Source organism: Euphorbia lathyris, chromosome 7 (assembly GCF_963576675.1).
Source record: "Euphorbia lathyris chromosome 7, ddEupLath1.1, whole genome shotgun sequence".
NCBI classification, from domain to species: Eukaryota; Viridiplantae; Streptophyta; class Magnoliopsida; order Malpighiales; family Euphorbiaceae; genus Euphorbia; species Euphorbia lathyris.
This window is the reverse complement of record NC_088916.1, coordinates 6,018,225-6,031,547: the sequence shown is the minus strand read 5'-3', so window position 1 is coordinate 6,031,547 and position 13,323 is coordinate 6,018,225. Positions and strand designations below refer to the sequence as shown.

Below are 13,323 nucleotides of genomic sequence, written 5' to 3'. Positions count from 1 at the left end.
AATCCAAAATTTGGACTTGATTTAATAGATGTTTATTTATTTTTATTTTTTGTGACAAGTGCAGGTTCAAGTAGAAATTCAAGCTCCTCGAATCAAGTATACTGATCAACGAAACTGCTTGTTTCGTCTCGAAAATCAAACCATTAAGAAAAAACTACATTTATGCTCTAGTGAAATTACGTTCAAAGAAGGTCCGTGATAATTTCTATTATACTTCTCGAGTAATACACTCTATTTTTCTAAATTATTTAAGGGACCAGATTTCAATTTATTTGTGTAGCTCAATACGAGGAACTTCAAAAGGAAATAGATGTATTGAGGAACATTCATAGGGTTAATCAGCAAGTACCAGAGATGTTCAGAAGACCTACGGGGCCAACAAATCAGAATAATAACTATAATCCTCGAAGTTTCACAACTATGCATTGTCATCCTTCAATTTCTAACAATAAACCACAGTAACTTTATTTCCTTTTTTTCTTTGATAGGCCAGAGATTTGTCATGAGAGTTGTCTGGTGTGTCAAACATTCAAAACATAACAAATTCATTATAAAAGGCATTTTTTTATTTTTTATTTTTTTTCAAGAAATTAAAAGGCATTTTATGTTGTTATAAATTGAAATTTTTTTTATGTTATGAATTTATTCATTTTATTTATTATATGTTTGTAATAATATATAGTTTCTAATCAACATATGGCTATTATGTAAATTGTCAAAAATCTTTTCTTGGAATTTTTATACGTAAATTGCGATGTCGAGATTCTTATATATGTTTTTTCCTTTGGATTCTAGCAAGCAGGCAATATTCTCGGAAGTACCGAATGAAGCATATGCAGTATATTCACAAGCTTGAAAATGAAGTGAAAGCTCTCCAAATACGTAACATAAATTCAAAATAATTATATATTATATATTAGAAGTTAATCCAAAATTTGGACTTGCTTTAATAGATGTTTATTTATTTACTTTTTTTTTGTGACAAGTGCAGGTTCAAGTAGAAATTCAAGCTCCTCGAATCAAGTATACTGATCAATAAAACTGCTTGTTTCGTTTCGAAAATCAAACCATTAAGAAAAAACTTCCTTTATGCTCTAGTGAACTTATGAATTTATTCATTTTATTTATTATATGTTTGTAATAATATATAGTTTCTAATCAACATATGGCTATTATGAAAATTGCCAAAAATCTTTTCTTGGAATTTTTATACGTAAATTGCGATGTCGAGATTCTTATATATGTTTTTTCCTTTGGATTCTAGCAAGCAGGCAATATTCTCGGAAGTACGGAATGAAGCAGATGCAGTATATTCACAAGCTTGAAAATGAAGTGAAAGCTCTCCAAATACGTAACATAAATTCAAAATTATATATTATATATTAGAAGTTAATCCAAAATTTGGACTTGATTTAATAGATGTTTATTTATTTTTTTATTTTTTTGTGACAAGTGCAGGTTCAAGTAGAAATTCAAGCTCCTCAGATCAAGTATACTGATCAATAAAACTGCTTGTTTGGTCTCGACAATCAAACCATTAAGAAAAAACTTATTTTATGCTCTAGTGAACTTATGTTCAAAGAAGGTCCGTGATAATTTCTATTATACTTCTCGAGTAATACACTCTATTTTTCTAAATTATTTAAGGGACGAGATTTCAATTTATTTGTGTAGCTCAATACGAGGAACTTCAAAAGGAAATAGATGTATTGAGGAACATTCATAGGGTTAATCAGCAAGTACCAGAGATGTCCAGAAGACCTGCAGGGCCAGCAAATCAGAATAACAACTATAATCCTTGAAGTTTCTAAACTATGCATTTTCATCCTTCAATTTCTAACAATAAACCACAGTAACTTTATTTCCTTTTTTTCTTTGATAGGCCAGAGAGTTGTCATGAGAGTTGTCTGGTGTGTCAAACATTCAAAACATAACAAATTCATTATAAAAGGTATTTTTTTATTTTTTATTTTTTTGAAGAAATTAAAAGGCATTTTATGTTGTTATAAATTGAAATTTTTTTATGTTATGAATATATTCATTTTATTTATTATATGTTTGTAATAATATATAGTTTCTAATCAACATATGACTATTATGAAAATTGCCAAAAATCTTTTCTTGGAATTTTTATACGTAAATTGCGATGTCGAGATTCTTATATATGTTTTTTCCTTTGGATTCTAGCAAGCAGGCAATATTCTCGGAAGTACATAATGAAGCAGATGCAGTATATTCACAAGCTTGAAAATGAAGTGAAAGCTCTCCAAATACGTAACATAAATTCAAAATTATATATTATATATTAGAAGTTAATCCAAAATTTGGACTTGATTTAATAGATGTTTATTTATTTTTATTTTTTGTGACAAGTGCATGTTCAAGTAGAAATTCAAGCTCCTCGAATCAAGTATACTGATCAATAAAACTGCTTGTTTCGTCTCGAAAATCAAACCATTAAGAAAAAACTTCCTTTATGCTCTAGTCAACTTATGTTCAAAGAAGGTCCGTGATAATTTATATTATACTTCTCGAGTAATACACTCTATTTTTCTAAATTATTTAAGGGACGAGATTTCAATTTATTTGTGTAGCTCAATACGAGGAACTTCAAAAGGAAATAGATGTATTAAGGAACATTCATAGGGTTAATCAGCAAGTACCAGATATGTTCAGAAGACCTGCAGGGCCAGCAAATCAGGATAACAACTATAATCCTCGAAGTTTCTAAACTATGCATTGTCATCCTTCAATTTCTAACAATAAACCACAGTAACTTTATTTCCTTTTTTTCTTTGATAGGCCAGCAGAGAGTTGTCATGAGAGTTGTCTGGTGTGTCAAACATTCAAAACATAACAAATTCATTATAAAAGGTATTTTTTTATTTTTTATTTTTTTGAAGAAATTAAAAGGCATTTTATGTTGTTATAAATTGAAATTTTTTTATGTTATGAATTTATTCATTTTATTTATTATATGTTTGTAATAATATATAGTTTCTAATCAACATATGGCTATTATGAAAATTGCCAAAAATCTTTTCTTGGAATTTTTATACTTAAATTGCGATGTCGAGATTCTTATATATGTTTTTTCCTTTGGATTCTAGTAAGCAGGCAATATTCTCGGAAGTACGTAATGAAGCAGATGCAGTATATTCACAAGCTTGAAAATGAAGTGAAAGCTCTCCAAATACGTAACATAAATTCAAAATTATATATTATATATTAGAAGTTAATCCAAAATTTGGACTTGATTTAATAGATGTTTATTTATTTATTTATTTTTTTTTTTGTGACAAGTGCAGGTTCAAGTAGAAATTCAAGCTCCTCGAATCAAGTATACTGATCAATAAAACTGCTTGTTTCGTTTCGAAAATCAAACCATTAAGAAAAAACTTCCTTTATGCTCTAGTGAAATTACGTTCAAAGAAGGTCCGTGATAATTTCTATTATACTTCTCGAGTAATACCCTCTATTTTCACTACAAGAAAACAGTGAGTTAGCAACCGAATTTTCGGTTGCTAATTCGGTTGCTAATGCTGTTTAGCATTCGGAATCTAGCATTTAGCAACCGAATAACTTCGGTCGCTAAGTAGCGTGTTGGTAACATCACCAACCTGTTATTTTCATTATCGGTTGCTCATTTAGCAACCGAATAGTCGGTTACAAACTGCGGTTGTAAATTCTGCGACCTGTTTTTGCGACCGAATCTGGTTGCTAACTGGCAAAGAAGCACCATGCACCACATATCGTTTACCGACGAATTTCAACAGAATTTCCGTTGGTAAAATTTTCGATACTTTTTCTCATCAAATTTTCTTACGGACTGCACTAATATATATGGACAGTATGATCAGCAGCAATATATGCACACATACACACATTATATCCCCCAGCCTCACCCTCACCTGGTCTCATCTTACTACCCAATTTATCAAACACATCAAACACCAAATAACCAAACCATGGATCAATACCTAGTTTATGTAATGCATGTTCCAACAAACCCAACAATGATTGAAGATGACATTACCAATCAAATTTAAGATTATTTATAATTACAATTACAAGCAAACTTCACAATAAATTGAACATATTTAATTAATAATTCATGAAACGAAAATATACATTCATAAATAATATTCAAAGATTAAGTCAATATATATATTTATATAAACATTGAAGCCATTAAGGCATAAGTCTCGAGTGTTGTTCTTATCTCAAGAATTACAGTATTAACACGTAATTAGATTCATCAGCAGAACTTTAAATGACAATGATCTTAAATCTCTAGGATACCGGTCATGATAATACTCGGAAGCAGCTGAACCCGGTCCAAAAATGCCATCATCCCTATTAAGCCCTCCAGCCAGGTCGAACGCTCTTAATTCATCAATGGAGTGAACAATTGACTCAATTGTCTGTTCAATTTTAACTTGGGTAAGATGTTCATAAGTTTCCTACAATAAACAGAACAAATCGAAATGACAATCACGTTGCAACTCCAATAAAACAAGTTCGTATCATCCATTTAATTTGAAAATTAAAATAGCACAAATGCACAAGCAAGGAGACAGAACATGTGTTAATGATTTTTTATGCCAGCAGCCAAGAATCGAAAGGACACAATATTAGGAAACAGGACATGCAACAACTTTCATAATCATAGGCAAATGTAAACTACAAATTCTGTATGGAATAATAGACATAAAAGTTATGACACAACATGATTTACGAAGACAGCCCAGCTTGGAAATAAGGAGTTCAAATCTAAAGAAACACAGTACGAAACAACAAGCATTAAATACATAGCATAGTTAAAAAAACAGCAGGACAGTAACAAAAACAGGACATCAGAGCATGAATAGCGGAGACAGCAGAGCATGAACAACGGGACAGTCTCAAAATAGCGGACTCAGCATTTGATAACCAATTTTTAAGGAACATGGCTTAAAGTCAACTACAATACATGCTTCAATATAGTAAATTCGCAAGAGGAAACTCTTTACCTTGCACATAGGTATTAACCCACAAACTCCAACGATTTTAGTCCTGAATCTGATCGAAACTGAAAACTGAATAGAAACAGATCAACAAACTCCAGCAATCCACTTTTTGTACAACGATTAAGTTCTCCCTAAATCTGTAGAGAAGAAATTATACATGAAAAAGGATTAGAAGAAGAAAACAAATGAAAAAAGAAAACGAAAAATCGGAAATAAGAGGAGCAGGACAAGAATGTAAAAATTAAACATACATTTGAAAAAGAGAATTGCTTCACAAAAATTATAAAAATATCCATGGCAAGTTGTAACAGCACAAGAATGTAAATTAGTACAAATTAAAAGTTAACTTTTGGTGAATGAAATTATCAACAGAATGTGAAGTTATAATAACACAATGCCTATTGAAGTTATAATAACTCAAATATATCTTAAATGTCTATCAGATATCAAGATATTATAAACAAAATAAAGAGATAAAATAATACCAAAAATAAGAGTTCATGCCCATCTCAACAGCAATAAGAACTCTAAAATCATCTTTTGAGATATATCTTAAGACGTCCAAAACCAATTTCATGTTTCCTTATCTTATAACTGTTGAAAAAACCCAAGAAAAATAATCAAATCAGGGAATCAACTAACAAGCAAAATGTCAAACTGAACTAGCTACAGCAAGATGCCAGACAAGACAAGTGCTGCAGATAAATTTTAACTCATATTGAATCAACAGAGAAGTTTCTCCTAATGTAGGGACCTTCCAAATTAACATGTAACGAAACAGAACTTATGGGCAGCGGGTGGTTTAAAATATATGATTAGACTCTACAATCAATATATATGAGGACAAAATAAATCCAACACAAGAAGCAGTGACAAATTCAGAGGGACTTGACTGAATCCAAAGGGATTTGAGTAGCCACTAATTACTATAAGTACTGGAAAATTTCATAAGACAGACTAATAGTGAATCCAGAATCCGTTACTGATAAGAAGTATATATAGATATCAAAACCAGCTATCAATAAAGGAAGACTGGAATTGGACCAAAATAAGCACCAAAATGATGAAAGCAGCCACACCCCAAGGAGATCCAGCAGAGGACCGTAGTGGATCCGGCCTTTCCGTTCCGAGGGAGCTAAAATACTTCAGCAGAAATGCAACATGTTAAGCTTCCGATCTAGCAAGCTAAAGTTAGCTAGGACAACAATGCAGGGGATTAAAGAAATATGGTTGTTTAGTTAATTTGTACTTCACTTTTAGATCATCCACATTCACATTATGCATGTATAAATAAGATGTTGTAACAAGTTTATCATTGTACAATTATTTTCCTTTCTCTAGAAACTCTCAATTTCCACAAAAATGTGGTATGCTCTTTATTAACAAGGTATGATTTATCATGCAAACTCTGTCTTTCAGATAAAGTGGAACCTCATTGATGTTAATTATGCAATTTGCCTACATGATGTCAATTGCTTGAATCCTTTACATGTTGATGCCATTTCTCTTCAACTTATTCATCTTCTATCTTGTATACTATCATATTATTTGATGTATTTTTTATAGCAAACCAGAGTTCAAATTTCTACCCTTGATTCATAATCCCAGCAAGTATTTTACATGCACATAATGAACTTAATAACACATTTCATAAAACAAACATCTTGACCATTCCCAAAGAACCAATTAATCAAATAAATTCTTAAAGATCATTTATTTTCAATCAGTGAGTGTAATACCTTGATAGTTGTAACCAGTGAGGCCAGCAAGTGTGGATTTGGTCTGAAAACTCCAAGCTATGTAAAGAGGTGAGGACAAAGACCGATTAACCCAATTATACATCCTAAAACACCTAAACAAGGCACAACTACAGAGTTTAATAGGTAACATTGGTCAAAATTCAGAACATATAACAAAAATGATAGGATATTAGAAGGAAAAAATAAAAAATCAAAGGATAGAAAAGTTACCACTGACCAAAAGTTTCTTCCAACGTGCTTCATAACACCAAAACCTATTTGAATAGACCAGCCATGAGTAGTAGCCGGATTAAAGGGAATGACCATGAAGAGAAAAGAAATCAGAGGCATTAGCACCTTGAAATTAACTTTTTCTCCTCTTTGGTAACTCAGAAGAGCTTCAACCCTGTCTTGTATCCTGCTGCTATAAGGGAGATCTAAGGTTGAGCGGAAGAATAATTTGAGTTCCACGCTCTAACCTCTAGCGCTAAGAAATTAAAGGAGTTATCCAAGAGGAATCGAAGAGAAAGAGAGGAATTAGGGATACTAGTTCTGAAATTAGAGATTGAAGACAAAGAGAGGAACTGCGGCTTGAAGATGAAGAGAAGAATTACGGCTTGAAGAGAAAGAGAGGAACTGGGTCTCGAAGCGAGAAAAGAATTAGGGCTTGAAGAGAGAGATGACCAAAACCCTTTTCTTCTTTCTTTTTATATTTTTATTTCCTTTTTTATTTTTTCTATTTTACTTTTTCTTTTATTTTATTTTGCAACCACGTGGCCTGTTGCTGAACAAAAATTCAGGTTGGTAAAATAGGAGTCAATTAGCCCGACACATTTTGCAACATGGCAAAATAATTAGCGACCGATTCGGTTGCTATTTAGCGACCGAATAAAATCCAGTCGCTAATTTCGGATGCTAACTCACAATTTTCTTGTAGTGTTTTCTAAATTATTTAAGGGACCAGATTTCAATTTATTTGTGTAGCTCAATACGAGGAACTTCAAAAGGAAATAGATGTATTGAGGAACATTCATAGGGTTAATCAGCAAGTACCAGAGATGTTCAGAAGACCTGCAGGGCCAGCAAATCAGAATAATAACTATAATCCTCGAAGTTTCTAAACTATGCATTGTCATCCTTCAATTTCTAACAATAAACCACAGTAACTTTATTTCATTTTTTTCTTTGATAGGCTAGAGATTTGTCATGAGAGTTGTCTGGTGTGTCAAACATTCAAAAAATAACAAATTCATTATAAAAGGCATTTTTTTATTTTTTATTTTTTTGAAGAAATTAAAAGGCATTTTATGTTGTTATAAATTGAAATTTTTTTATGTTATGAATTTATTCATTTTATTTATTATATGTTTGTAATAATATATAGTTTCTAATCAACATATGGCTATTATGTAAATTGTCAAAAATCTTTTCTTGGAATTTTTATACGTAAATTGCGATGTCGAGATTCTTATATATGTTTTTTCCTTTGGATTCTAGCAAGCAGGCAATATTCTCGGAAGTACGTAATGAAGCATATGCAGTATATTCACAAGCTTGAAAATGAAGTGAAAGCTCTCCAAATACGTAACATAAATTCAAAATCATATATTATATATTAGAAGTTAATCCAAAATTTGGACTTGATTTAATAGATGTTTATTTATTTACTTTTTTTTTGTGACAAGTGCAGGTTCAAGTAGAAATTCAAGCTCCTCGAATCAAGTATACTGATCAATAAAACTGCTTGTTTCGTTTCGAAAATCAAACCATTAAGAAAAAACTTCCTTTATGCTCTAGTGAACTTATGTTCAAAGAAGGTCATTTAAGAGACGAGATTTCAATTTATTTATGTAGCTCAATACGAGGAACTTCAAAAGGAAATAGATGTATTAAGGAACATTCATAGGGTTAATCAGCAAGTACCAGAGATGTTCAGAAGACCTGTAGGGCCAGCAAATCAGGATAACAACTATAATCCTCGAAGTTTCTAAACTATGCATTGTCATCCTTCAATTTCTAACAATAAACCACAATAACTTTATTTCCTTTTTTTCTTTGATAGGCCAGAGAGTTGTCATGAGAGTTGTCTGGTGTGTCAAACATTCAAAACATAACAAATTCATTATAAAAGGCATTTTTTTATTTTTTATTTTTTTAAAGAAATTAAAAGGCATTTTATGTTGTTACAAATTGAAATTTTTTTTATGTTATGAATTTATTCATTTTATTTATTATATGTTTGTAATAATATATAGTTTCTAATCAACATATGGCTATTATGAAAATTGCCAAAAATCTTTTCTTGGAATTTTTATACGTAAATTGCGATGTCGAGATTCTTATATATGTTTTTTCCTTTGGATTCTAGCAAGCAGGCAATATTCTCGGAAGTACGGAATGAAGCAGATGCAGTATATTCACAAGCTTGAAAATGAAGTGAAAGCTCTCCAAATACGTAACATAAATTCAAAATTATATATTATATATTAGAAGTTAATCCAAAATTTGGACTTGATTTAATAGATGTTTATTTATTTTTTTATTTTTTTGTGACAAGTGCAGGTTCAAGTAGAAATTCAAGCTCCTCAGATCAAGTATACTGATCAATAAAACTGCTTGTTTGGTCTCGAAAATCAAACCATTAAGAAAAAACTTATTTTATGCTCTAGTGAACTTATGTTCAAAGAAGGTCCGTGATAATTTCTATTATACTTCTCGAGTAATACACTCTATTTTTCTAAATTATTTAAGGGACGAGATTTCAATTTATTTGTGTAGCTCAATACGAGGAACTTCAAAAGGAAATAGATGTATTGAGGAACATTCATAGGGTTAATCAGCAAGTACCAGAGATGTCCAGAAGACCTGCAGGGCCAGCAAATCAGAATAACAACTATAATCCTTGAAGTTTCACAACTATGCATTTTCATCCTTCAATTTCTAACAATAAACCATAGTAACTTTATTTCATTTTTTTCTTTGATAGGCCAGAGAGTTGTCATGAGAGTTGTCTGGTGTGTCAAACATTCAAAACATAACAAATTCATTATAAAAGGTATTTTTTTATTTTTTATTTTTTTGAAGAAATTAAAAGGCATTTTATGTTGTTATAAATTGAAATTTTTTTATGTTATGAATTTATTCATTTTATTTATTATATGTTTGTAATAATATATAGTTTCTAATCAACATATGGCTATTATGAAAATTGCCAAAAATCTTTTCTTGGAATTTTTATACTTAAATTGCGATGTCGAGATTCTTATATATGTTTTTTCCTTTGGATTCTAGCAAGCAGGCAATATTCTCGGGAGTACCGAATGAAGCATATGCAGTATATTCACAAGCTTGAAAATGAAGTGAAATCTCTCCAAATACGTAACATAAATTCAAAATTATATATTATATATTAGAAGTTAATCCAAAATTTGGACTTGATTTAATAGATGTTTATTTAATTTTTTTTTTTTTTTGTGACAAGTGCAGGTTCAAATAGAAATTCAAGCTCCTCGAATCAAGTATACTGATCAATAAAACTGCTTGTTTCGTTTCGAAAATCAAACCATTAAGAAAAAACTTCCTTTATGCTCTAGTGAAATTATGTCCAAAGAAGGTCCGTGATAATTTCTATTATACTTCTCGAGTAATACACTCTATTTTTCTAAATTATTTAAGAGACGAGATTTCAATTTATTTGTGTAGCTCAATACGAGGAACTTCAAAAGGAAATAGATGTATAGAGGAACATTCATAGGGTTAATTAGCAAGTACCAGAGATGTTCAGAAGACCTGCAAGGCCAGCAAATCAGGATAACAACTATAATCCTCGAAGTTTCTAAACTATGCATTGTCATCCTTCAATTTGTAACAATAAACCACAGTAACTTTATTTCCTTTTTTTTCTTTGATAGGTCAGAGAGTTGTCATGAGAGTTGTCTGCTGTGTCAAACATTCAAAAGATAACAAATTCATTATAGGAATTAAATTAAAAGGAATTTTATTTATTTATTTTCTTTTTGAAGAAATTAAAAGGCATTTTATGTTGTTACAAACTGAAAATTTTTTATGTTATGAATTTATTCATTTTATTTATTATATGTTCGTTATAATATATGGTTTCTAATCAACATATGGCTATTATGTAAATTGTCAAAAATCTTTTCTTGAAATTTTTATACGTAAATTGCGATGTCGATATTCTTATATATGTTTTTTCCTTAGGATTCTAGCAAGCAGGCAATATTCTCGGAAGTACCGAATGAAGTAGATGCAGTATATTCACAAGCTTGAAAATGAAGTGACAAGTGCAGGTTCAAATAGAAATTCAAGCTCCTCGAATCAAGTATACTGATCAATAAAACTGCTTGTTTCGTTTCGAAAATCAAACCATTAAGAAAAAACTTCCTTTATGCTCTAGTGAACTTATGAATTTATTCATTTTATTTATTATATGTTTGTAATAATATATAGTTTCTAATCAACATATGGCTATTATGAAAATTGCCAAAAATCTTTTCTGGAATTTTTATACGTAAATTGCGATGTCGAGATTCTTATATATGTTTTTTCCTTTGGATTCTAGCAAGCAGGCAATATTCTCGGAAGTACGGAATGAAGCAGATGCAGTATATTCACAAGCTTGAAAATGAAGTGAAAGCTCTCCAAATACGTAACATAAATTCAAAATTATATATTATATATTAGAAGTTAATCCAAAATTTGGACTTGATTTAATAGATGTTTATTTATTTTTTTATTTTTTTGTGACAAGTGCAGGTTCAAATAGAAATTCAAGCTCCTCAGATCAAGTATACTGATCAATAAAACTGCTTGTTTGGTCTCGACAATCAAACCATTAAGAAAAAACTTATTTTATGCTCTAGTGAACTTATGTTCAAAGAAGGTCCGTGATAATTTCTATTATACTTCTCGAGTAATACACTCTATTTTTCTAAATTATTTAAGGGACGAGATTTCAATTTATTTGTGTAGCTCAATACGAGGAACTTCAAAAGGAAATAGATGTATTGAGGAACATTCATAGGGTTAATCAGCAAGTACCAGAGATGTCCAGAAGACCTGCAGGGCCAGCAAATCAGAATAACAACTATAATCCTTGAAGTTTCTAAACTATGCATTTTCATCCTTCAATTTCTAACAATAAACCACAGTAACTTTATTTCCTTTTTTTCTTTGATAGGCCAGAGAGTTGTCATGAGAGTTGTCTGGTGTGTCAAACATTCAAAACATAACAAATTTATTATAAAAGGTATTTTTTTATTTTTTATTTTTTTGAAGAAATTAAAAGGCATTTTATGTTGTTATAAATTGAAATTTTTTTATGTTATGAATATATTCATTTTATTTATTATATGTTTGTAATAATATATAGTTTCTAATCAACATATGACTATTATGAAAATTGCCAAAAATCTTTTCTTGGAATTTTTATACGTAAATTGCGATGTCGAGATTCTTATATATGTTTTTTCCTTTGGATTCTAGCAAGCAGGCAATATTCTCGGAAGTACATAATGAAGCAGATGCAGTATATTCACAAGCTTGAAAATGAAGTGAAAGCTCTCCAAATACGTAACATAAATTCAAAATTATATATTATATATTAGAAGTTAATCCAAAATTTGGACTTGATTTAATAGATGTTTATTTATTTTTTTTTTTTGGTGACAAGTGCAGGTTCAAGTAGAAATTCAAGCTCCTCGAATCAAGTATACTGATCAACAAAACTGCTTGTTTCGTCTCGAAAATCAAACCATTAAGAAAAAACTTCCTTTATGCTCTAGTGAAATTATGTTCAAAGAAGGTCCGTGATAATTTCTATTATACTTCTCGAGTAATACACTCTATTTTTCTAAATTATTTAAGGGACGAGATTTCAATTTATTTGTGTAGCTCAATACGAGGAACTTCAAAAGGAAATAGATGTATTGAGGAACATTCATAGGGTTAATCAGCAAGTACCAGAGATGTTCAGAAGAGCTGCAAGGCCAGCAAATCAGAATAACAACTATAATCCTCGAAGTTTCTAAACTATGCATTGTCACCCTTCAATTTCTAACAATAAACCTCATTAACTTTATTTTCTTTTTTTCTTTGATAGGCCAGAGAGTTGTCATGAGAGTTGTCTGGTGTGTCAAACATTCAAAACATAACAAATTCATTATAAAAGGTATTTTTTTATTTTTTATTTTTTTGAAGAAATTAAAAGGCATTTTATGTTGTTATAAATTGAAATTTTTTTATGTTATGAATTTATTCATTTTATTTATTATATGTTTGTAATAATATATAGTTTCTAATCAACATATGGCTATTATGAAAATTGCCAAAAATCTTTTCTTGGAATTTTTATACTTAAATTGCGATGTCGAGATTCTTATATATGTTTTTTCCTTTGGATTCTAGCAAGCAGGCAATATTCTCGGAAGTACGTAATGAAGCAGATGCAGTATATTCACAAGCTTGAAAATGAAGTGAAATCTCTCCAAATACGTAACATAAATTCAAAATTATATATTATATATTAGAAGTTAATCCAAAATTTGGACTTGATT

At 30.2% G+C, this 13,323-nt stretch overlaps 1 long non-coding RNA gene across 2 annotated transcripts; it reads right to left on the bottom strand.

Moving 5' to 3' along the window:
* Nucleotides 1-4,193: 4,193 nt before the first annotated feature.
* On the bottom strand, nucleotides 4,194-7,426 carry LOC136201116 (uncharacterized). 2 transcript variants are annotated; one of them, XR_010673687.1, is made up of 4 exons: nucleotides 6,980-7,426; nucleotides 6,749-6,861; nucleotides 5,013-5,146; nucleotides 4,194-4,463 (listed from the first exon to the last, which is right to left on the bottom strand). It is a non-coding gene; the product is annotated as an uncharacterized lncRNA (long non-coding RNA). The 2 variants fall into 2 exon arrangements; XR_010673688.1 differs by having other exon boundaries at nucleotides 6,987-7,426.
* Nucleotides 7,427-13,323: the final 5,897 nt, after the last annotated feature.